General features: G+C 43.0%; 1 protein-coding gene and 1 pseudogene across 1 annotated transcript in view; both read left to right on the top strand.

Annotated features, from left to right (window-relative positions):
- Window positions 1–26,377, top strand: part of LOC126155755 (transcription factor SOX-21) — a 158,184-nt gene that overhangs the window by 52,658 nt on the left and 79,149 nt on the right. The gene's annotated exons all lie outside the window — the stretch shown is intronic.
- Window positions 9,722–9,839, top strand: LOC126163376 (5S ribosomal RNA; annotated as a pseudogene).

Here is a 26,377-nt window from a genome sequence, read left to right as displayed (position 1 = left end):
ACATAAAGCCGCAACACGCCTGCTCATTTTCGTTATACACTGCGACAGCCGCAAGACAAGCAGAGAGTAAGCTACATTGTTAGTCCGCCCGGTTAGCCGTGCGATCTAACGCACTGCTTTCCGGGAGGGAAGGCGTCGCCCGGCGGATTACTGTCGAGGTCCGGTGTGCCGGCCAGTCTGTGGATGGTTTTTAAGGCGGTTTTCCATCTGCCACGGCGAATGTGGGCTGGTTCCCCTTATTCCGCCTCAGTTACACTATGTCGGCGATTGCTGCGCAAACACTTTCTCAACGCACGCGTACACCATAATTACTCTTGCACGCAAACATAGGGGTTACACTCGTCTGGTGTGTGATGTTTCCGGGGTTGGGGGGGGGGGGGGGGTCCATTGGGGGCCGAACCGCACAATAACTCTGGGTTCGGTGTGGGGCGGCGGTGGGATGAGTGGACTGCTGTAGCCTGTTTTGGGGTTGTGTACCACTGAGGCTACTTCGGGGCCGCGCGGCATTAGCCGAGCAGTCTCAGGTGCTGCAGCCATGGACTGTGCGGCTGGTTCTGGCGGGGGTTCGAGTCCTCCCTCGGGCATGGGTGTGTGTGTTTGTCCTTAGGGTAATTTAGGTTAAGTAGTGTGTAAGCTTAGGGACTGATGACCTTAGCACTTGAGTCCCATAAGATTTTACACACATTTGAACATTTGCTACGGCGGGAACGAAGCCTCTCCGCCATCTCTAGGTCCCTAGTTCAATACAATACAATACAAGCTACATTGTTGACTACGATATCAGATGAATACGACCAGTATCGTTTATATTGACATATGACAGTGTTTGCTGAAAACGGAGTGTATGTACCACGGAAAATTTTAGGAACAGCAAAAAAAGAAGTCGAAATTGGCTGGTTACTGTATTTACTAAATACACTACTGGAAATTGAAATAAGAACACCGTGAATTCATTGTCCCAGGAAGGGGAAACTTTATTGACACATTCCTGGGGTCAGATACATCACATGATCACACTGACAGAACCACAGGCACATAGACACAGGCAACAGAGCATGCACAATGTCGGCACTAGTACAGTGTATATCCACCTTTCGCACCAATGCAGGCTGCTATTCTCCCATGGAGACGATCGTAGAGATGCTGGATGTAGTCCTGTGGAACGGCTTGCCATGCCATTTCCACCTGGCGCCTCAGTTGGACCAGCGTTCGTGCTGGACGTGCAGACCACGTGAGACGACGCTTCATCCAGTCCCAAACATGCTCAATGGGGGACAGATCCGGAGATCTTGCTGGCCAGGGTAGTTGACTTACACCTTCTAGAGCACGTTGGGTGGCACGGGATACATGCGGACGTGCATTGTCCTGTTGGAACAGCAAGTTCCCTTGCCGGTCTAGGAATGGTAGAACGATGGGTTCGATGACGGTTTGGATGTACCGTGCACTATTCAGTGTCCCCTCGACGATCACCAGTGGTGTACGGCCAGTGTAGGAGATCGCTCCCCACACCATGATGCCGGGTGTTGGCCCTGTGTGCCTCGGTCGTATGCAGTCCTGATTGTGGCGCTCACCTGCACGGCGCCAAACACGCATACGACCATCATTGGCACCAAGGCAGAAGCGACTCTCATCGCTGAAGACGACACGTCTCCATTCGTCCCTCCATTCACGCCTGTCGCGACACCACTGGAGGCGGGCTGCACGATGTTGGGGCGTGAGCGGAAGACGGCCTAACGGTGTGCGGGACCGTAGCCCAGCTTCATGGAGACGGTTGCGAATGGTCCTCGCCGATACCCCAGGAGCAACAGTGTCCCTAATTTGCTGGGAAGTGGCGGTGCGGTCCCCTACGGCACTGCGTAGGATCCTACGGTCTTGGCGTGCATCCGTGCGTCGCTGCGGTCCGGTCCCAGGTCGACGGGCACGTGCACCTTCCGCCGACCACTGGCGACAACATCGATGTACTGTGGAGACCTCACGCCCCACGTGTTGAGCAATTCGGCGGTACGTCCACCCGGCCTCCCGCATGCCCACTATACGCCCTCGCTCAAAGTCCGTCAACTGCACATACGGTTCACGTCCACGCTGTCGCGGCATGCTACCAGTGTTAAAGACTGCGATGGAGCTCCGTATGCCACGGCAAACTGGCTGACACTGACGGCGGCGGTGCACAAATGCTGCGCAGCTAGCGCCATTCGACGGCCAACACCGCGGTTCCTGGTGTGTCCGCTGTGCCGTGCGTGTGATCATTGCTTGTACAGCCCTCTCGCAGTGTCCGGAGCAAGTATGGTGGGTCTGACACACCGGTGTCAATGTGTTCTTTTTTCCATTTCCAGGAGTGTATAATAAATACAGTAACCAGCCAATTTCGACTTCTTCAGGCAAGTTAATTCGAAACTTTTTCTCGTAAATATTCATCTGAAAATGACGTCTTAAATGACCAAACAGAACTATTAAACAAAATTTTTCTAAGAAATGTTCATAATTTTCTCATAAATCCACACAGTAATCACAGCAATAAAGAAACGTAATCCGTTGCGCACCCAACCAATGCATAAAAGAATTCTATACAATGTAAATCTGTTGTTCTATCTCGAATGTCATTCTGGCTGGCAGAAAGGAAAGAAAGAAGGAAAAAAGTAATATTAACTCTTCTATATAAAATGTCCTACTTTATTTATTTTTTTATAATATGCCATACCTAAGCAGTCACTAAAGTATTTATTTAATAATACTATTCAGCACTTTCCTGTTAAACAATTTCTGTTCTTATTAGTGATACGGAAAATATAACCGAAATATAGCGTTTACCATAGCAGAACCTGTAACCAAATGTAATCTTCGACGATGGATGTGTTTTCGGATGTAAACGAAACTTTCAGACGGCAACATGGTGGATACTGCGATGTTGTGCAAAATAGAAGTAAAAGAGCTTTTGCGCCATATCCATAAGCGCGAAAATCAGAATACCAATTAGCAAAGTAGAAAGTAAGTACACTTAAACAGTAGTACATCGTAAATATACTATGCACGAAGGGTAGTAGCTAAACAAAATTGTTATTTCGCACAGGGCAGCTGCAGCATCCAATTTGCTAAAGACTCAAATATGTTTTACCGGTACGCTAATGATGGGAGACAGCTAGCTTACACATAAATACATAACAAAGTGGTTCGTTGCTGTATTTATTAAAATAATATAATACTCAGTCACGGAGCTCAACAGTCAGTAAAAGGATAAATTATTCTATAGGTTCACTAAAGACTACGGAGGTATGAAACAGTATATTACAGGAATATTTAGTGACGTTTTTCTTGTGGCCTTTTGATATTTATTGAAGATTAACGTTCTTTAGGAGAAGAAGTAGGTAGTAGACAACACAAGACAAGGCGAATTGCGAAAAGACATCGTACATGCACACAAGACCGATAAGTTTGTTTACTACACTTAGAAATAAATCAGTTTACGAACGCGTAAAATAGTAAACTAGTGTGGAACGCTCACTAATTACATAGCAGTGCATTATTTAACGTAACAAATAATTAACCGTAACCGTAGCTGAAGAGAAACACGCTGGCGTAATGATAACAACGCCAAAAACAATAGAACTGTTTCCCCGACTCAGACGAAAAAAATTTCGCAACTGTTGCAACATCTGAGCCACAAACGTCAGATTTGTTCAACACGCCGTCATTTGAAGAAGAAGTAATTACAGTAAACAAATATTCGTGAACTGGAAATCCATTTGAAGAAGAAGAACGCCCAAATTTATAGACTTCGTACCAGAACTGTGGCTTCTCAAAGACCGTGCCACACGTAAGAAAAATCAGCAACATAAATATATGGTTATTATTTATCACATACTATGTTTATATTCCCTTGTTTTCAGTGCGATGAACAGTTACATGCAACTGAAAGAGTATACTTTCGACCGTACTCCCCAGACGTAAGCCACTCTCACTTCGTCTAGATTCCTAAGATATAAGAAACACTTCGTGACTTTCACTTCACAAGTTTACAGAGATTCGTCCGGCGATAAACAGATCCATTCGAAGAATCAACACAGTTGCCGCAGTTGAAGGTGTCCTACAACATCCAGTAGGTTATGGTCAATACTGGTTGCTACTTTGAAAGATAGCAGAACTTCGAAACACGTATATATTTTATATCAGTTGAAAACCAATATTTGCCGTTATTAAAATTTCAACCCTTGTAGTATTAGTGAAGCCTGACATTGTCAGGAAGGAGACACCAGTGTTAATTTAATTTACTAAAGAAACAAAATTGTATTGTATAAAATTTTTTATGTGTAGATCGCAGTTCTCAGTATACAACTACAGCACGACGACTAGTTTCGGCTGTTTTCAACAACTATTTGCAGGCCGTTCAAATCGTAAAACATTGGTGAATGTTCATTGAAATACACCACCATTAACCATAATCATGCAATGAAACGCATCCTATTGTTGGCCACCAACATCACCATACGCAGATATAGACTTCTTCATGAGCAAGCCAGGTTGTAAACCATAATCTTGCAAGATGACGGTAATAAAGAAGGAAAATTGCCAGTTGCATTAGTAAAACTTGCATCACATGCCCGTGATTTGCAGGTTTTATATAGTGAGAACACCCGCTGTGCAACTGCAAATCATTTATTACCGTCGTCTGGCGATATTATGGTCTACAACGTGGCTTGCTAATAACGAAGTTCTTAGCTACTGTCATAGTCTTGTTAGTCACAACATGAATGCATTTCATTACATGACTACGGTTAATGATGGTGTTTTTCAGTGCATGTTCACCGCTTTTTTACGAATTGAACGCTCTGAAGACGGATGTAGAAAATAACTGAAACTGGTCATCGTGCTGTAATTGTATACTGAAAATTTATATAATAAACCTCACAGTATTATCAGAGTATGCCAATTAGGGAGGTACGTTTAGCAGATGCTTAATGCTCACGATATACGATGAGAATGTTTCGCCACACTCAGAAGCTGACGTCATTAACAAAACTTTTCGTAATGTCGTACTGCATCGATGATTTCTCTTATTTTCAAACATATCGACACTAGTTTCGTTATCTTTCTCTCTCAGTTAATATCACAATGAAAGCTGACGTTGACGTCATGTAGCGGCATCTTGTTAATGGTACCATGTAAAACACTAGGATAGTGCACAGAAAGAATAATGTTGTCGAATGCACAGAGTTCCATCACTTTAATCGCAGGAGATACCGCGCAATAATTTTCCCCGAGAACTCAAAAGCAGGTGACTGCTTCATCCCGGCGTTGAAAAGGAGCTGCGATGTAGTCTGGGCCGAGATAATGGGGTGGGGGGGGGGGGCTCTAAACGCGCAAGCATGTATCGTGCTCCGTGCGCGTGAGCTCCCGCGGCGAGCAGCCTTGTCGCTTCTTCGGGCGGGCGAGGCGCGCCTGCTGGCAGGCAGCCCGCTACGCACGGTAATCCGGACAGCGAGGTGAGGTGAGGTGTCTCCGCACGTGCGCAGCGCGCGGCGCGCACTTGGGCACCTGGCCGCGCCGGCGCGCCAGTATCGCGGAGACAATGCGGCCCATCTGGCGCGCACAATGGTCAATTTGAGCGGCCGCCCGCCTTATCTGGCCCGGCCTCACGCAGCCGGTAGCTCCCTGCTGCGGCGCTCCGCGAAACGAACGCAGCTGCATCAGCTGGGAGCCCGTTCTTACAACACCGGTGTTATCTCATCTACACCGACGCTACCGGGGGTAATCTACACGTCTCCTCGCACTTACAGTTCCTCCTAGACTGCCACTAAAAATATTCAACACTGAAGATGAAATAAATCAGTCAATCATTATACGGGAAAAGAATGGTATACAGAGTGAATCACGTAACACCTGCATTGCAAATATTTCAGACATGAAAGGCACTATCGAAACGTAGTTTTCACAGAGTTCAATCGTAGCAAAGGCGCTATTTGCAGCCAATAACCGGCCGTTGTGGCCGAGCGGTTCTAGGCGCTTCAGTCTGGAACCGCGCGACCGCTGCGATCGCAGGTTCGAATGCTTCCTCGGGCATGGATGTGTGTGACGTCCTTAGGTTAGTTAGGTTTAAGTAGTTCTAAGTTCTAGAGTACTGATGACCGCAGATGTTAAGTCCCATAGCGCTCGGAGCCATTTGAACCATTTTTATTTTATTTTATTTTATTTTTTATTTTTTTGTTAAGTCCCATAGTGCTCAGAGCCATTTGAACCATTTTGAGCAGGCAATACACATATTTTAAGATGGTGCCGAAGTATATTTTTACATCAGTTCAAATCGGGTAATCTCTATTAACAGCAAAATCATAAAAGTAGCGCAAATGAGAATGTCAGTGGAGTTACTTGCAGGAAGGTAGTGCAAGTAGTTTACCGAGTTATCGTACTGTGAATATTGTAACCACCGACCACTGTTTCTTGCATACTATTGCTTAGATGCTAGGCGACGATGTTACGTTTGTTTTCATTGTGTTGCGATTACACTGCGACGGTTCTGTCACTCATTGTGTGGTTATGGACTTCGTAGGACCTCATTGGAAGATGTTATTCCCCGCCGCGTAGAAAAGTGGACATACTCGTGTTGTACGGAGTATGTAGGAAGTATGGTGTTCGTTCGAGCACAGTATACGTCGGCAGGTCTGACCGAGTGAGGTTGCACTGTGTTTAGCACACTGGACTCGTATTCGGGAGGACGACGGTTCTATCCCGCGCCCCGTCATCCTGATTTAGATTTAAACACCCCTTTAGAAAAATTATGTATGACGGTGCTGGAGCCGGCCGAGGTGGCCGTGCGGCTCTAGGCGCTTCAGTCCGGAACCACGAGACTGCTACGGTCACTGGTTCGAATCCTGCCTCGGGCATGGATGTGTGTGATGTCCTTAGGTTAGTTAGGTTTAAGTAGTTCTAAGTTCTAGAGGACTGATGACCTTCGATGTTAAGTCCCATAGTGCTCAGAGCCATTTGAACCATTTTGGCAGTGCTGGTAAACCTCTTACGTTATTTGATTTTCAAACAGCTGAGCAAAACTGAACGTACTCAGACATTTCTCTCTTTACTTATTCTGATCAACAGTAAACTAACGCACAGTTTCTTTTTAATTTTTTTTAGCGCAACGCAATCTGCCTTTCAATAATCCCTACAAAACAAGGCCCTGACTGACAGCAGCCTATACCTTTCATGAATCACTTACCTCACAAAAATCTGCGTTACTCAAACTACTGCAATACAGCGAGCGCCAATACTGTCAGCTAAATAAAAGATTCTAACTACTGAAGGCACTAACTACTGATAGGCATAGTTAGCAAATGAAAGATTTTGATAGAGAACAAACAATGTATTTACCTTAATAGTATTCAAAAGTCATTATATATATATATATATCAGTTCATGACTTCAGTCTTACAAATTTCCTTTTTCTGACGGACACACGTCCAGATCGTCCGCTCTCAAAATTCTGCCATCTCTCTCCCCACATCCACCACTGCTGGCGGCTCACCTGCAACTGCACAACGCTACGCGCTGTTCACATCAAACTGCCCAACACTACAATAGCAAATATTCCAACAATGGCAACCAGCCACAGACTGCACACAGCACAGTCAGTGATTTTCATACAGAGCGCTACGTGGCGTTACCAACATAAAAACCTGAACAGCCTACTTCCCAGGTTTTCCGTGATTTCCCAAAATCGCTTCAGGCAATGGTTCCTTTGAAAGGGCACGGCCGATTTCCTTCCAAATCCTTCCCTAATCCGATGAGACCGATGACCTCGCTGTTTGGTCTCTTCCACCGAATCAACCAAACAACCGGAAGGTATCCCATCATACATCAACCTTTTCAACATCTTCAAACAATTATAGATGATAGGAAACGGCGTATTACTGCTGTCTGAGCTGCAAATTCCTCTGAAACGTGTGCAGCAAGCGTTGTATGGCATACTGCAAGCTTGTATTGACGCTGGCCGTGGTCATTCTGCGCACTGGCTTTGAGGGTACATTGGGTGTATACCACAGAGGTATTGCTATTCACCTTTGTCTCACGTACCCCGTAGGCACTGCCCATTTAACAGCACAGCACCTACGTAGACTAATAAACATGTGTGTAGGGTTGCACATACGCACACATGATAAGCTTACAGGGTTTGTTCCACAACACGGAACAAACAACTGTCGGTCTAAACCATGTTTAAACTACGATATCGCGGCACTAGACGCCTGCAACACCACTGACGTTCTGACTTAGTCTACTTTGATTGCGATACTGTCAACTGGCACTGTTTCATTACAATATTTGTACCTTTTTTTAAATAGATACACATATGAAGCTCATAATAATCTCTGTATGGGGTGCATAGGCGGGTGCCTACCTGCCACTCCAATTTGGGAAAGGTGCATATCAACGGCACCTTCCATATCGAAATATTTGCCGTGCAAGTTTTACGTAATTCCTCTCGTGTGTTGAAGGAAGGCACTATCGATACGTGGTTTTCACAGAATTGAATCGTAGGCAAGGTCGCTATTCGCAGCAAATACACATATTTTAAGACGTTGACGAAAGAACGGTCATTCGAAGCAACAAAGTCCAGTAAACATGGGATCTAAGATGCGTACCTTACAACTATGAGCACTTGTTCGTCTCCACTACTGTGAAACACCTCATCCACTAAAGAAGTGCTCATAGCTTTTAAGATATGCATTTTAGAACTCATGTTCACTAGATAATTTTTTTCCTGTTTTGGTCCGCCCTATCTCGTCTCAAAATATAGAAAGTAAAGAGCTCGCAATAGAAGAGATTTGTTTCGCAAACTCGGAGATAAAAAAGTGCTCTTAGCTGTCGAGCTGTGCATTTTATAGCCCAGGTTTACTCGATTTTTTTCCTTCGAATGAACGTTCTGAAATCCCTGAATATTGGACGTTCCTCCTGGGACACCTGGGGTAGCTAAAGGAATTTCTATCTTATATTGGCATCTGTAGTGGAGTTGCGCTCCAAGCAAAGAGCGGTCATTCAGTTTCTTTTGGCGGAAAGCCAGGGCACTACCGATATTCATAAGCGGTTGAAGAATGTCTTGAAGACCTGGTAGTGAACAAAATAACGGTCAGTCGTTGGGCGAGGCGTCTGTCGCCAACGCAACAAAGTCGCGCAAACCTGTCTCATCCGCGGCTTACACCATCAGGAAATTGAAGAAACGAATTCACCGTGTTTGTCGCCACTAAAATGCTGACTAACTTCTCCTTCCCCATGACAGTGGAGGGCCTCACATAAGTCTGTACACGCGAGAGAAGTTGATAAAATGTTATTGGACTGTTCTTCCTCATTCGGCCTACAGTCCGGACCTCGCGCCTTCCGACAACCGTCTGTTTGGCCCAATGAAAGAAGGATGCACTCCGCGGGGAGCAGTACGCGGATGACGAGGAAGCTATTGATCCAGCAAGACGTTGGATGCGGCGTCTACCAGTAGAGAAGTACCAAGCGGGCATACAGGTGCTCCTAGTAAGGTGGCGTAAGGCCATCGCATGTTGAAAAATGAGGTTTTGTAGCCAAAAGAGTGGGAGATAATATGATGTATTGGAACCCTGACTAACATCAACCTGGTTTCAGAAAAAAAATGAATTGTGTTGCAGTACTTATTGAACAAAAGAGAATCGAAGCATTTGAGGTGTGGTGATACTGATCAATGTTGAAAATTAGGTGGACTGATAAAGTAAGGGCCAACGGCCTTGCCGCAGTGGTAACACCGGTTCCCGTCAGATCACAGAAGTTAAGCACTGTCGGGCTGGGCTAGCACTTGGATGGGTGACCATCCGGTCTGCCGAGCGCTGATGGCAAGCGGGGTGCACTCAGCCCTTGTGAGGCAAACTGAGGAGCTACTTTTACGGTTGTCGCGCATGTGAGTGAGATTCTGAGTTAGCACGTGATGTGAACCACATCTCGTTTTCGTGTCCCAAATTTGACTGCGAAAGATCGGAATTCTTGAAAGTGTTGATAGGTGTAGGATATCTTCCTCAATCGACTGACATTTTACAAAATACTAGCGCAGAAACCCGGCGGTGTCCGGGTGCTAATTTATAGCCGAGCGTCCATGTCCGTATTACGCAGCGACTCGCCTTGTGCTTAACTTTTATGACGTCATCACTCCTGAAATACGTGTCGTACAACGACATAATTTTGTAGGTAAATTGAGTGGGCTGTGTGGATACTGTCTGCATACTGCGTTGCGAATGAAGTTGGTAGCAAAGAAGTAATAAATTTAAATGTCATGCAAGTTGCGGCAATTTTTCACAAATCTCACTGCTGTGACGTCATATCTGCTGAACTATACGTCGTACAGTGATACAATATTGTAGGTTCATTCAGTGGTATATGTGGACACTGTCTGCGAAATTTATTGCAAATAGAATAAGTAGCAGAGAAGTAATAAATTTAAACGTCAAGCATGATGCAAAACTTTTTCACGCATCTCATTGTTTATGACGTCATATCTCCTGCACTACTGGTCGTAAGATAATATAATTTTCGGATTTCGTTCAGCGGTATATTTGCACACTATCTGTGACATGAGTCACGAATACAGTTTGTAGTAAAGAAGTAATAAATTATAAAAGTAATAAATTATGAAGTCATGCCTCATGCGGCACTTTTACAAGATGAACAACGGAAAAGTGGTACACGATAAACATTTTTCCTTCCATCATTTTTAGGGGTTGTCAGCGAGAAGACATTTGTTAAGGATTTGAAATTATGAGTTTGTTGCTAGTCGCTAAGTGCTCCTCTCGTTCTCAAATAATGGATGAATAAATTCTGGGAATTCACGCTTGTTTTTCACTCCTACCACTTTCACGGGTAGATGGTTCTTATCACCACAGCGATTGTCGCCTGTCAATAACATACGTCTGTACCAAGTTTGGGTGAAATCGCTTCATTGGTTAGGAAGAGATATGAAACACACACACACACACACACACACACACACATATATATATATATATATATATATATATGTGGATTTGATAAGCGAACGTCCGCAACTGGGAACATATTAAAATAATGTCTTTACCAAACCAAACATAAGAATTTATAGAATGAACAATCCGCTTCAGTTGCCCGCAATTTCTCTTTTAAGGAACGACCAGTGTCCAAAAATAAAGCTCCATCTTCAGGTTTCACCATATAATTATAGAAAGAGAAATATGTGTTGGTGTGTTTATTATGTTCCCGTAACTACTTGGTTGCATATGAAAATGAAGCTTTATTTTTCGAAACCAGTCTTGCAATAAATAAGATATTGATGGCAACTGAAGCGGATTTGTTATTCTATTAATTCTTATACTTGGTTTAGTAAGGACATTCGTCTTTATGAAGTGACTATTAATTTCTCTAAGAGTATAGGGAAAAATCTGTAGAAGGTAACAGTATTCTTATTTGATGTATCACTTAAGGTTAAATGTAAAAAAAAAAAAATTATTGTTACAACTTGAGCTTTTAAATATGTAAATACACGTTTATGTGTTACAGTTGAGTAAATAACTACAGTTAAGGATGTAACTTAAATTCGTATTTTAGGTGGCTAAATAGAGCACAAACTCTTGAGACCACATAAGAAACTTACATTTCCAAATAGCTACTAATCATTTACATTAGGAGGTTTCCAGCCGTTCACACATTGCGATCTACTCCTGCACTCCGCCACTTATCTTGCGGTCTGTGGCTGAGGCTACCTCGTGCACATCAATCGCTTCTTTTCTCTGATGTTCCAGTCACGTATGGTGCTTGAGAAGAACGACTGCTCCAAAGCGTCCGTATAACCTAACATCCCTGGTTTTATCAGCATGACCTTTCTCGCGAGATATTTGGGCGGGGGAGGGAGAGCAAATTGTCGCTTGAGTCTCCAAGGAAATTATTCTCTTCGAATACTGAATTAACAGTAAAACACACCGTGATGCACAACGCCTTTCGTGCAAGTTCTACCAGTGAAGGTGAATCACCATCTCCGTGACGCTTACTAAACCAATCTGTCAAGAAAGGATCTCCTCTTCTTTAGATTTTCTCCTTTTTCTTATCCGCATATCTGATAAGCGTCTTCAAGTGAGTAGCAATACTTAGTTATCTGTCGAACATGGGTTTTTTAAGTTACCCACTCTGTAGGTGAGGGGCACTTCCTAAGGATTCCTCAAATGATTCTCAATGTGATGTCTGCCTTCCCTACGATCAATTTTACGTCGCTCCTTACGTATATTCCCGGATATCTAATCGACTTGATTATTTTCAGTGATTGTTCAGCAATCGTGTTTCCAAACAGCACAGAGTCATTCCATCTACTTATGGCCAGTATCTTTCATTCATTTTGTGTTAGTTGTGAACTCCCGTTAATTGTACCAAATGTCGATCATCTGGAGGTCTTCCTGGACTTCGCTACAATTTTCTTACTTTGCGACTGCTCTATATACAACGACAGCCACGAACAGCCTCATGGACCCTCCGACTTTGTTCACTAGGTCATTTATAAATACATTGTGGTCATTAATGGTTGTAAAACATTCTCTTGCGGTACGGCTGGAGCTACCACTTTAAGAAGATCGTATTGTGTTTTCTGTGCTGGAACCCCTTGATTCCAGTCATAAAGCAAGTCTGGTATTCCAAACGGTCGTTTGATGACGGAGGAGAATTCTATCGAGTATCTTACGGACGTCAAGGAAGACTGCGAAACTAGAGCAGCGGTATTACTGCCTTGTGGATTTCGTTCACAGAAAATGTAGTGTAGTGTAACCGATTCATTCTTAACATCTGTCTTCCACTACTTCGCGACTTAACCGGATTGCAGCTAACCGCCGGCGTGGCACAACTTCGCATGTAACTTTCTGGCCAAACCCGGTAGTTTTTCCACTAAACTGTAAATCTTCTGCTTTGCATTAAATTTATAGTCCCCATGGTTAAGCTCTTCTCTTAATTCATGTCTATAATTTCAAAAACGTGCAAAATACCAGTTGTTTTTTCTGTCTTTAGGTCACGCATATATGTTTTACTCTCAAACGCCGTTTTCTCTACGTCTCATTCCACTTCTGTGACAATACTTAACATTTTCAAATGCTTTTAAACTTAAACTATAGCGTTTACGGCTTTTTCGATGTGTGCTATTTTCTTCTCAAATTCAGTAGCACGGAATTATTGTTGCTGTGATCGTCAGTCAAAATACCGCTCTGTCACAGCTCTGGTCGTCAGTCTGTGGTGTTTAAATCTCCTCATCGTTGCGTAAGTAACTACTGCACACTATATCCTCTTTAACTCGCTTACCGTAATAAAGCACCAACGTTTCCCTACAGCCTCAGGATATGTTCCATAAACTTATACTTTCTTTTACCAAAATTACGTTGTAAATTACTTCTCTCCCCAACTCCGTTCATTACTTCTGTATTGCATATCCGATCTATGCATCTAATCATTAACATTCTTCTATAGAATCTCGTTTTATAAACTGTTATACCATTTTTTCCATATTTTATCGCACACGTTTCACTTCCTCTTCATTCCAGGTCAGTAACTAAATTTATATCAAATGTTAACATACTTTTTTTTTAAAAGGTGCCAATTGCCTGTGTGCACTTTTTGCTTCTATATAGTCGGTTTACTTTGCTATCTAGGCAGCAAAACTGGTCCACCACTTTTAGTATCTTATTTCCTAACCTAACTCCCTTAGCATCACCTGATATAATTCGGCTATACTGTCTTACTATTCCATAGACGTATGCATATTAGCGGCAGACAATATAATACTATTAAACAAAACGCAGCGAATGAGATCCTTAACTACAGACGTTGGACTCTACAGGATCTTAATTTAAAAATATGGTGGCACCACAAGAATATCGAGAGAAGCTCGTTTGACGTCCGTCGTCATGTTAATATGCACACAAGAGATGCATGTAATGGAGGTCCCAAGAAAGTAGGGCGCCTGTCTTAAGAGTGGGAAAATCAGCACGGCGACCCTGAGAAGCCTATGGCCAGCGTCTGCAGGACATGAGGCAGCATCTCGCTGTGTCACTCAGCTGACTCACCGCTCTTCTCCGTGGAGACGTGACAGGCATGGACCTCCTCCATACAACGCTTCATTATTTAGTACTTTTCATAGGTGACATTTCTTTAAATGATACCAAACAAATGTTAACAAATTTTTTTTCACAAACACGGTCTTCGTTATTGCAGCTGCATTTTACATCCTCTCTAGTTCGGGGCTCGCCAGTTATTTTGCTGCTCAAATAAAAAGAAAACTCGTCGTTTAGTGTCTTATTATACGTAATTCCCCAACAGCTGGGGTTTTGATTCCACTGCACTCCATTAGTGTCATTTTACTTTTGTTTACATCCATCTTATAATCATTTTCCTACACATTATCTTGTCTTTAACTGCTCTTCCAAATTCTTTGTCGTTTCTGTCAGAAGTACAATGGCAGCGACATCAACTATTCTGTTACGAATGATTAATTGTATCCTCCTGAGCAAAGTAAAGGGGATGTTACCTGCTTTGTGATATTATTTTGTGGTGTCAAGGGAGTTGTGGTCTTAGCTCTTAAGGTGTGGATTTTCAAGTACACGTTTAGTAGACATTTTTGCTTCAATGATAGTTCGTGTCATGTCTCTGAATGTTGGCCATTTCTCCTGGAACACTCAGTATAATGTTCATTGCGTATATGCGACTTAACAACTTCGATTCCAGTTTATTCGAAACCCTTTACTTTAGAATTTAGTTACGTACACTGATCAGCGAAAACATTATGATCATTTCCCACCGCGAGACTTGAGTCCTACTCGGTGGCTATGTGGGCACAGGACGAGGTAATGAAAGCAAATAAATCGAGCAGAACTGAATGGGGAATCATTCAAGCGACGATATGGATCGCATATGATGAAATCCACTGATAGAAGCTACTTCGACATAGAGCGGGTTGCTGTGATCCAGCGTCAGAAACGAGCGTCTCGGAAACAGCGAAGCAGGTATCCTGTTCGTGTGCTGCTGTTGTGGGCATCTATGGAAAATGATGGACGGACTGTGGAACGGAGAGTAGGCGAGAAGGATTCGGTTGTTTGGGGAAGTGACCAGACAGCGCGGTCATCGGTCTAATCGGATTAGGGAAAGACGGGGAAGGAAGTCAGCCGTGCCCTTTCAACAGAACCATCCTGGCATTTTCCTGGAGCGATTTAGGGAAATCACGGAAAACCTAAATCAGGATGGTCCGACGCGGGATTGAACCGTCGTCCTCCTGAATGCAGGCGAGAAGGTGTTGGACGTCTACGTGCCATCATAGAAAGTGGAGGTCGGAATGTTTCCCGCTCTGTGAAGCAAGATAGGTGGCGATCTTCGGCAGATCTGCTGGTGCAGGGTCAAGTGTTTTACAGCACACCGTTCATCGCACATTGTTGAACACTGGACACCATAGCAGACGACTTGTGTGTATTCCCATGTTCAATTACATATGCAGCAACCAGAGGAACATCAAAAATGGACCATGGTACGACGGAATCGTGTCACTTAGTAGGATGAAGCGCATTACTTGCTGCCCCAGGTCGATGGTCGCAACCAGGTGCTCCGTCATCCAGGTGAACGGCTGTCCCAAATCAGTACTGCGCCACGAACGTAGGTCCACGGTGGCGGTATTGTGCCATGGGGGACGTCCACCCAGGTTCCTATGCTAACTGTGATGGCAAGTAACAACAACAGCTGTGGACTATAACGAATATTACTGCGGACCAGCTGCATTCCCTCATCGCCCACACGGCGAAGGTATCTTGTAGTAGTATAACTGTTCGTGTCACAACGTCGTTTGACGTTGATGTCACGTCACGTCACGTTGATGTCTTGCCATGAAATGCTCCTGATCTGAACTGAATGGGACATCTTAGAGACGCTATCGGACGCCAGATCCGTGCTCAGGAATACCGGTCCGTAATTTATGGGAACTACATGATCTGCATGTAGACATCAGGTGACCCATGGAACCGGAAAACTTCAAAGGACTTGTCGAATCCATTCCAAGTAGAATAGTTGTTTCGTTGTGTTCCAAAGGCGGACCAACATGTTCTTAAGGAGTTGTCACAAGACGAACATAATGCGGTGTAGGTACCCAAAAGATTGTATCTTCGAGTAATCGTAATGTTTTCGCTCACCAGTTTAAACTACTGCAGTTACTGAAGATATTTAATCGTAGACAGTTGTTTTTTAAAATCAAGGTACAATCAGTTAATTTAACAGGTGGAGCTAGATTAGCAATAGGTATTTTGAAGAAATGTAGATTAAGTTATTTCGTTTTCAAACTATTCATATGAATCCGAAGTTACGCCGTAGCATTCAATAGTTCAAAAGGCACGTTCAGCACTGTTGCTCTATGGAATGTTGCAGTTAACGTCTCAAGATTATTAGCGAGTATCTGCTTCATAGATGAGTCAAAGGAAAAAAAAGCACATTTAATTCGGTTTTTTTAGTCAATGAAAAGAAACGTACCTACAAGACGATTCCATTTTACACATAAGAGGAATTTCCGAATGTATATCATTCTGTAGAGATTTCAGAATTGTATTAAACACGGAAATGCCTACAGAGATGAAATTCATGTCGGGAACATGATCTAACTGCGTAATACAGTATCAAAAATATAGGGTCAACGCCCATCACTAGCGAGTCCAACAGCATTTCTCAACACCTTCGTCACTGAATATTGCGTACATTAGTTGAGCCCCACGATCTATAAAACAATGATGTACTGACAATTCTCGAGACATTCTTGCACAAAAAACGTATACAAAAAATTAATTTCGCTGCGTCAAATGTAGAAGCAGCACGAATTTTGGAATGCATAACCCATTGGGCTTTTTATAATCTGTGGTTTATCCCACATCAACATATATATTATTAATAAGCTACTGTACAGTGCGCAGTAGAGAATACTTCATAGCAAAATCAGCTACTTTCTATCCTATGGCAGTCATCTTTGTGGCTGGGGGAAAATAGAAACTGTTTGTATGCTTCCCTAATCTCTCATATCTTAATGTCGTGATTCAGGTGACTTTCACGACGGTGGCAGTAGGATTGTTACAGAGTCTACCTCGAGTAACGGTCATCTACGTTTACCCAGCACCGTTCCACGATCAGCTACAACGATATTCGCCTCGAGCTCCCCGACATATTTTCTTACAGGTTACAACTTCGTGTTACCAACCTTCCAGCGAGCTTCTGAAGGCCTGTTACATCTGCTCCACCAGTTAATGACCCCCAAACATTTGGGCAGCAGTCTATATATGCACACTAGAGCCTGTTACGCGTATTCCTGAACAGGTGGGATGTATTTTCGCACAAGATTCCCAACAAATCTAGGATTTATAAGTCTGGAACCGCGCGACCGCTACGGTCGCAGGTTCGAATCCTGGTCGGGCATGGATGTGTGTGATGTCCTTAGGTTAGTTAGGTTCTAAGTTCTAGGGGACTGATGACCTCCGAAGTTAAGTCCCATAGTGCTCACAGCCATTTGAACCATTTTTTTGCAGCCTGTCTCCTATGTTATTCAGTTTGTTCACTGAGAAAACAATGAAGTAAATCAAAGAGAAATTTGGATGAGGAATTAAAGTCCAGGGAGGGAATAAAAACCTTGCGGTTTGCTGACGACATTGCAATTCTGTTAGAGACAACAAATGACTTGGAAAAGTACTTGAACGGAATGGCTAGCGTCTTGAATAGAAGTTATAAGCCGGATGTCGACAAAAGTAAAGCAAGGTTCATGGAATGTAGTGGAATTAAATAAGGCGGTGTTGATGCAACTAGGTTAGGAAAAGAGAGATCAGAAGTAGTCGATGAGTAATGCTATTTGCTCAGCAAAATAACGGACGACGGCCTAAGACGAGAAGATACAGGGTATCCCACGAGGAATGATCAATATTCAGGAATATGACAAGAATAATCATATGAAGATGTAGTAAACGCTGGCTCTTAAATGCGTACTTTAAGAAGTATGAGCACTTCTTCATCTTCGATATTATGAAACAAATCTCTTCTATTGCAAGCCCTTTGCTTCTCATGTTTCGAGAGTTGGTGATATGCACCAAAAGAAGAAAAAAATTCCATGAAACATTGGCTCTAAACTGCATTTCTTAAAGCGCTATGAGCATTTGCTCCTCTTCGCTACTATGAACCACACATATTCTACTGAACAAGTGCTGATTGGTTTTTTGAGGTATGCATTTTAGAACCCATGTCTACTGGACTTCTTCGTTTCAAATGGTTGTTCCTGTCATACCCCTTAAGACCATTCCTCTTGAGACACACTGTATAAAAGGCAGCGTGGCAAAGCAAGAAATCGTTTCGGAAAAAGAGAAATTTGTTTATACGTAATATAAAACTGAGTGTTGGTATGGAGTGTGGCTTTGTATCGAAGCGAAACGTGGGCGATTACCAACTCGGACTAGAAGGGGACAGAAGTTCTTGAAATTTTTTACTACAGAAGAATGTTGAAAATTTGATGTGTAGGTCGAATAAAATAAATTCATATGATAGGCTAGTAAATGCGAGGAGCAGGTTCGTGCAACTGGTGCTTCCTCTTCAGAGTGAGAGATTTGTGTGTTAAGTGTATATGATACATGTAGATGACAGTAGTTGGTGTTTGCATAGTGTCGTCATGTTTGCTTTGTGAGTGAGATGAGAGCCGGCAGGTGTGGCCGAGCGGTTCTAGGCGCTACAGCCTGGAACCGCGTGACCGCTACGGTCGCAGGTTCGAATCCTGCCTCGGACATGGATGTGTGTGATGTTCTTAGGTTAGTTAGGTTTAACTAGTTCTAAGTTCTAGGGGACTGATGACCTCAGATGTTAAGTCCCATCGTGCTCAGAGCCATTTGAACCATTTGTGAGATGAGAGAAGGGAGAGGGTGAAGCCCGATACCGGCACATAGCCTGCTTCTTTCGAATAGCACCGAGGGGCCACCGAACTTAACGTTCTCATCCTACGGACGGACCACCATCAACAGCGTCACATGCCCTCACTCCATGAGACATTGGGGAGAGCTTTGGAATTTAGTCCACGACATTGGCGGAAACATTGGCGATAGTGAACTTTACGCCACCACCCCTCTTCGCTTTTCCGGTAAGGGAAAATTGCCAAGAACGTATGATTTTCTCGGCCGATTATGCGTTCGAGTACCAGCTAGGCCCGGCGTTGTTTAACTTCAGTGATGTGACCGGAATCGGCGTATTCGATGAGGCTATACCGTTGACTCGGTACATCAGATAGCTAATGGGGAGGCACTGAAACGAATACGGGAGAAAAGTAAGCTGTTCCACAATTTGATTAAAAGCAGGGACCGGTTGACAGGACACATCTTGAGGCATCAAAGAATCGTCAATTTGGAAATGGAAGGAAGTGTGCGTGTGGCGGGGGATTAAATTTTCAGAGGCATACCAAACTTGAATATGGTGAGCAAGCCGTTATAGGATGCTGTAGTTATTCAGAGATGAAGAGTTTTGTCAGGATAGACTAGATTAGAGAGCAACATCGATCTAGTATTCTGACTGAAGACCAAAACAACATTCAATCGATGAGACTAGTTCCGTAAGTTCACAGCTGAAGTAAGGTGCCAGTGTTCGGACAGGTGCAGCTTAATGGGCCGCACCAAATAGCCGTAGCAGACACTGCTCTGATGACCAGCGAGGCTGCGGCGATGACGAGCGGCGAACTGTGTCTGCCTGCAGTTTCCCACGACCGTCCACTCCAGCTGGCGCGCCAGTCACGCTGGCTAATCACTCCTCCGAGCTGCTTCCTGCCGCCAACACTCCCGGATCATCGATCCCAGCGAGAAGGTGTAGGCGGAAGCACGATAACCGCCGACTCGGAGATTGCTGCTGCATATATATTCGGCAGTGAGTTCAGCAGCCACATTATTCGTTTAGTGTATAGCAAACACGACGTATGCTCGCTATAATGACGTCAGTTTAACGGCATGAAATGCGGTTTGACGGTGAGCACGACTTCATCGAGTTCAACTTATTGGCGGACAGAAGTTCTCAGGAAATGCTTCCCATCCAAGCGTTCTCCCGCTGTAACCGACGTTTTCCACTGGCTGAACTAGCCGACTCAGTCTGACTTGGTGCTTCATTCTTGGTCTCTTCGACAAGGAAATCTCGTCTGCCACTGTCATTATTGAACGACCATTACTTACGTGACGACTAAAGGTGGGGGGGGGAGAGACAAAACCAACAAAACTCATTTAAAGAGGGCTGGTGGTCAATATCTTAATTCGTGGAATACACATTATTATAACGGAAACAATTACAGTGCCAACCGGTGTTTATGGTCCCTTGGCTGAACTGAATGCCCTACACATGTACAAGCGTGAGTCCCCCGATTTGAAACAAGTGCCATACAAGTCCAATCGTAATCATTGCATGTGTCAGTGAGTCAGCCGTAATATTCTACAACGCATATAAAGCCAATACTACTGTGTTCAACATCAACTTGTATCAAAGCTTTTACAAGGCGTATGCTAAGCAGCATCCCGACAAGTCGAAACACAAGTCAGAGCAAGAAGTTAATTGTTTTTGGAAGGTTGTTAAGCTGAACTTCACCAAGAAGAATTTTCTTAGTGATCATACAAATCAAGAGACTGAAAAGCTACGTAACCATAGGGATCAGAGGAAGGTACATTTGAAGATATATAACGTATATAATATACCAATAAAAGGTCATTTTTAGGGATCCGTCAAAACGGTTAATACTATTTGCATTCAGTTTTTTGTCCACCTGTCGCTGTCTGTCTGTCAGTGTGAATACTACTCAGGCTTGGCATGTTTAAAATAGCGTGTTAATCGCATGTTATTACTCTGTTTCATACATTTCGTAAATAAAACACAGTTTTATTAAAGTGTTTTAATCAGTGTATAAAATAAATAATTTTTTTCATTTTACGTATTTTACTTTGAAACGTCCCCTTAGAAAAATTATACATGACTGTGCTCAAACTGACACACAATATTTTTTAGCGCAACGCAATCTGACTTTCAATAATCCCTACAAGAGAATGGCCCTGACTAAATTAACCTATACGTTTCACAAATCACTTACCTCACAAAAATCTTCGTTACTTGAACTACTCAATACAGCGAGCGCCACTACTGCCAGCTAAATAAAAGATTCAAACTACTGAAGGCACTAACTACTGATAGGCAAAATTAGAAAAAGAAAGATTTTGATAGAGAACAAACAATGTATTTACCTTAATAGTGTTCAAAAGTCATATATATATATATATATATCAGTCAATGATATCCAATATTACAAATTTACTCTTCCTGATGGACACACCTCCAGATCGTCCGCTCTCTAAATTCCGCCATCTCTCTCCCCACATCCACCACTGCTGGCGGATCACCTCCAACTGCGCAACGCTACGCGCTGTTAACAGCCAATTGCCCAACACTACAATAGCAGACAACAATGCAAACTAGCCACAGACTGCATACAGCACAGCCAGCGATTTTTATACAGAGCGCTACGTGGCGTTACCAATAAGAAAACCTATACAGCCTACTTACAACTTATCTACAGGTAAACCTCACGTGAGGGGAAGATGGACCACCGCATCTAAACAAGGGGGGAGGGAGTTTCAAATTTTAAAGAAAACCTCTCACTTAATCAATGGACGTCCTCTTACAAGGTGATACACAGAAGGACGGGCAAATCTGATGTTTAGTCTTATTTAGTCCAATGACTGTGATTTAGAGTACAGGTGGACCAGAAGACAGCTACTGTTACTGCTTATTTTTTTTTTCTTTTCCTAAAAAACCTATTCGGTACTTCATATACTGTAGCGAGGTAGCAAATGTACTTCTTCGAAGTCGTTCCTACATTCAGACAACAATCATTTCCTGAGTGAATCTTTCATTCTGTGCCGTAGTATGAGTTGCGTATAACCCACTGCATTGTAAAAGAATCATTCTGTAACAATTCCTTAGTCTATGACTTCGAGGAGTGTTAGTCCCGCAAGCTATGCGGGGAACTTCTGTCAGGTTCGGAAAATAGGAGAGAGGTACTGTCTGAGGTAAAACTGAGGGTGGTTCGTGAATTGTGCGTGGATAGCTCAGTAGGTAAGGGTATTGCCCGAGAAAGACACATTCGAGACCTGGTCCGGTACCCAGTTCCAATTTGCCAGGACATTTCACTAACCATTTCACCATTTAAACGAGAAACGCAGAATTTGTTCAGTTATTAACAGTAACTCGATTGTTTTGCTGGTCTTTGTAGGGTTGAGTACCTCAGTCTGTAGAAACGAAACACTTATAGGATCACTTTGTTGTCCGTCTGTCAGACTCTTAAAAACCCTTTTCCTCGTAAACAGGCAGACCTAAGAAGCTGAGTTTCATGTCATATACCAAAGTCTGTGCTGCCTTGGCGGTATAAACTACTTAAACTTGTAAGTAAATGCAGTCAGAAGATACTGCCATTTAAGTCACACGTTTTGATACTCGCAAACTCACTCATCAGAATTCATAGGCAACTTCCTGTTGACCTAGAATCATTAAATTTGGCAAGAAGCAAGGTTTCACAGTACAAATACAAAAAAAATCATTAATCTGTAATTGTATCAAACAAAAAACTTAAAACGTTCTCGAAAGTCTAGGAATTCTCGGGGCCGCTATGTCGCCAGCGGCAGTGTCGATAACAGGCAATAATCGCAAGCATTCTCAGTTCCCGGGATGTATGAACTGTATGCATACACAAGCTTGTACGTAACCTTCAGAGCGTGAATCCTATTCGCACCTGCCCAATCTTTGATACTTTGTCTCCACTTATCTGTTTCCCCGCTGCTTAAATGGATTGATGAAAAAGTTTCTAAACATTCATAATACGTTTGTGAAGACTGAACGCAAAGAACGGAAGTCCAATTACGATGTCAGTTTCATTCCGCGCATCCGCAAAAGATTGGAGCAATATAATAACCACTAGTTGCCGCTATAGAATTTAATTTCATGTTTTCGTCTTCAGTGTACAGGGACAGATCTTCAGGCAACAAATCTTAACCTACATCGAATAAAGCGTTTTGTAACAGTTTCTGCTGAAAGTAGAATTTACGTCTGTCAGTGAAGACGTTAGTGCTGACTAAAAAAAATCGATTCATTGTATTATGCAGGGAGACGCTGGAAACGTTATTTATAACCAGGACACTATTCGTACTATCGTTTAATTTCCTGGAACTCGTATAAGGAAAGGTCTGTGTCTTTTTGGAAATGAAATGGCGGCTAACGGCGTTTCAAATGTTCTGCTTTCCTACTGCTGCCATCTTCATTCCAAAGTAATTATACTATTAGTTAGCATATTTATGTGCTACAAAATATTTGCTTGAACCATGTACCTTGCCGGTGGTGGGGAGGCTTGCGTGCTTCAGCGATACAGATAGCCGTACCATAGGTGCAACCACAACGGAGGGGTATCTGTTGAGAGGCCAGACAAACGTGTGGTTCCTGAAGAGGGGCAGCAGCCTTTTCAGTAGTTGCAGGGGCAAGTCTGGATGATTGACTGATCTGTACTTGCAACACGAACCAAAACGGCCTTGCTGTGCTGGTACTGTGAACGGCTGAAAGCTAGGGGAAACTAAAGCCGTAATTTTCCCGAGGGCATGATGCTTTACTATAAGGTTAAATGATGATGGCGTCCTCTTGGGTAAAATATTCCGGAGATAAAATAGTCCCCCATTCGGATTTCCGGGCGGGGACTACTCAAGAGGATGTCGTTATCAGGAGAAAGAAAACTGGCGTTCTACGGATCGGAGCGTGGAATGTCAGATCCCTTAATCGGGCAGGTAGGTTAGAAAATTTAAAAAGGGAAATTGATAGGTTAAAGTTAGATATAGTGGGAATTAGTGAAGTTCAGTGGCAGGAGGAACAAGACTTCTGGTCAGGTGACTACAGGGTTATAAACACAAAATCAAATAGGGGTAATGCAGGAGTAGGTTTAATAATGAATAGGAAAATAGGAATGCGGGGAAGCTACTACAAACAGCATACTGAACGCATTATTGTGGCCAAGATAGATACGAAGCCCACGCCTACCACAGTAGTACAAGTTTAAATGCCAACTAGCTCTGAAGATGACGAAGAATTTGAAGAAATGTATGATGAAATAAACGAAATTATTCAGATAGTAAAGGGAGACGAAAATTAAATAGTCATGGGTGACTGGAATTCGAGTGTAGGAAAAGGGAGAGAAGGAAATGTAGTAGGTGAATATGGATTGGGGCTAAGAAATGAAAGAGGAAGCCGCCTGGTAGAATTTTGCACAGAGCACAACTTAATTATAGCGAACACTTGGTTCAAGAATCATGAAAGGAGGCTGTATACATGGAAGAAGCCTGGAGATACTGACAGGTTTCAGATAGATTATATAATGGTAAGACAGAGATTTAGGAACCAGGTTTTAAATTGAAAGACATTTCCAGGGGCAGATGTGGACTCTGACCACAATCTATTGGTTATGAACTGTAGATTAAAACTGAAGAAACTGCAAAAAGGTGGCAATTTAAGGAGATGGAACCTGGATAAACTGAAAGAACCAGAGGTTGTAGAGAGTTTCAGGAAGAGCATAAGGGAACAATTGACAAGAATGGGGGAAAGACATGCAGTAGAAGAAGAATGGGTAGCTCTGAGGGATGAAGTAGTGAAGGCAGCAGAGGATCAAGTAGGAAAAAAGACGAGGGCTAGTAGAAATCCTTGGGTAACAGAAGAAATATTGAATTTAATTGATGAAAGGAGAAAATATAAAAATGCAGTAAATGAAGCAGACAAAAAGGAATACAAACGTCTCAAAAATGAGATCGACAGGAAATGCAAAATGGCTAAGCAGGGATGGCTAGAGGACAAATGTAAGGATGTAGCGGCTTATCTCACTAGGGGTCAGATAGATACTGCCTACAGGGAAATTAAAGAGACCTTTGGAGAAAAGAGAACCACTTGTAAGAATATCAAGAGCTCAGATGGAGACCCAGTTCTAAGCAAAGAAGGGAAAGCAGAAAGGTGAAAGGAGTATATAGAGGGTCTATACAGGGGCGATGTACTTGAGGACAATATTATGGAAATGGAAGAGGATGTAGATGAAGATGAAATGGGGGATATGATACTGCGTGAAGAGTTCGACAGAGCACTGAAAGACCTGAGTCGAAACAAAGCCCCGGGAGTAGACAACATTCCATTAGAACTACTGACAGCCATGGGAGAGCCACTCCTGACAAAACTCTATCATCTGGTGTGCAAGATGTATGAGACAGTCGAAATACCCTCAAACTTCAAGAAGAATATAATAATTCCAATCCCAAAGAAAGCAGGTGTTGACAGATGTGGAAATTACCGAACTATCAGTTTAATAAGTCACGGCTACAAAATGTAACACGAATTCTTTACAGACGAATGGAAAAACTAGCAGAAGCCGACCTCGGGGAAGATCAGTTTGGATTCCGTAGAAATTTTGGAACACGTGAGGCAATACTGACCTTACGACTTATCTTAGAAGAAAGATTAAGGAAAGGCAAACCTACATTTCTAGCATTTGTAGACTTATGGAAAGCTTTTGACAATGTTGACTGGAATACTCTCTTTCAAATTCTGAAGGTGGCAGGGGTAAAATACAGGGAGCGAAAAGCTATTTACAGTTTGTACAGAAACCAGATTGCAGTTATAAGAGTCGAGGGACATGAAAGGGAAGCAGTGGTTGGGAAGGGAGTGAGACAGGGTTGTAGTCTCTCCCCGATGTTATTCAATCTGTATATTGAGCAAGCAGTTAAGGAAACAAAAAAAAAATTCGGAATAGGTATTAAAATCCATGGAGAGGAAATAAAAACTTTGAGATTCGCCGATGACATTGTAATTCTGTCAGAGACAGCAAAGGACTTGGAAGAGCAGTTGAACGGAATGGATAGTGTCTTGAAAGGAGGATATAAGATGAACATCAACAAAAGCAAAACGAGGATAATGGAAAGTAGTCGAATTAAGTCGGGTGATGCTGAGGGAATTAGATTAGGAAATGAGTCACTTTAAGTAGTAAACGAGTTTTGCTATTTGGGGAGCAAAATAACTGATGATGGTCGAAGTAGAGAGGATATAAAATGTAGACTTGCAATGGCAAGGAAAGCGTTTCTGAAGAAGAGAAATTTGTTAACATCGAGTATAAATTTACATGTCAGGAAGTCGTTTCTGAAAGTATTTGTATGGAGTGTAGCCATGTATGGAAGTGAAACATGGACGATAAATATTTTGGACAAGAAGAGAATAGAATCTTTCGAAATGTGGTGCTACAGAAGAATGCTGAAGATTAGATGGGTAGATCACATAACTAATGAGGAAGGATTGA

This window comes from Schistocerca cancellata, chromosome 2 (genome assembly GCF_023864275.1).
Source record: "Schistocerca cancellata isolate TAMUIC-IGC-003103 chromosome 2, iqSchCanc2.1, whole genome shotgun sequence".
Classification (NCBI taxonomy): Eukaryota; Metazoa; Arthropoda; class Insecta; order Orthoptera; family Acrididae; genus Schistocerca; species Schistocerca cancellata.
This window is presented reverse-complemented; position numbering and strand designations above follow the sequence as displayed.